Genomic DNA, 290 nt, shown 5'->3' on the forward strand with positions numbered 1-290 from the left:
TAAAATTAATTATATAAGATTTAAATTAATTTAATTTAAAACTAGATATAATAACTTAATTTTTATTGTTATCCTTTTTATTACATAGTTTTTTATTACCACAAATTACAGTACGTTAGACTTTTGCTAGACCAGCTCCAGTCCTCCACTCATTCTCTTTTTTAAATCTTCTCTTTTATAGTAATAATACGTAAGGGGTAAAAATAACTTTTTAAATTTTTAACAAATCAAATTCTATCAAAAGTAAAGGATTTGATGAATTTATACTTTAAATCATTTCATTTTATTTC

The 290-nt window shown here is 20.7% G+C and overlaps 1 protein-coding gene across 2 annotated transcripts in view; it reads right to left on the reverse strand.

Annotated features, from left to right (window-relative positions):
* LOC107639378 (1-aminocyclopropane-1-carboxylate oxidase homolog 1) overlaps positions 1-290 on the reverse strand; it is a 39,414-nt gene that overhangs the window by 38,102 nt on the left and 1,022 nt on the right. The gene's annotated exons all lie outside the window — the stretch shown is intronic.

Source organism: Arachis ipaensis, chromosome B04, assembly GCF_000816755.2.
Source record: "Arachis ipaensis cultivar K30076 chromosome B04, Araip1.1, whole genome shotgun sequence".
In the NCBI taxonomy this organism is placed as follows: domain Eukaryota; kingdom Viridiplantae; phylum Streptophyta; class Magnoliopsida; order Fabales; family Fabaceae; genus Arachis; species Arachis ipaensis.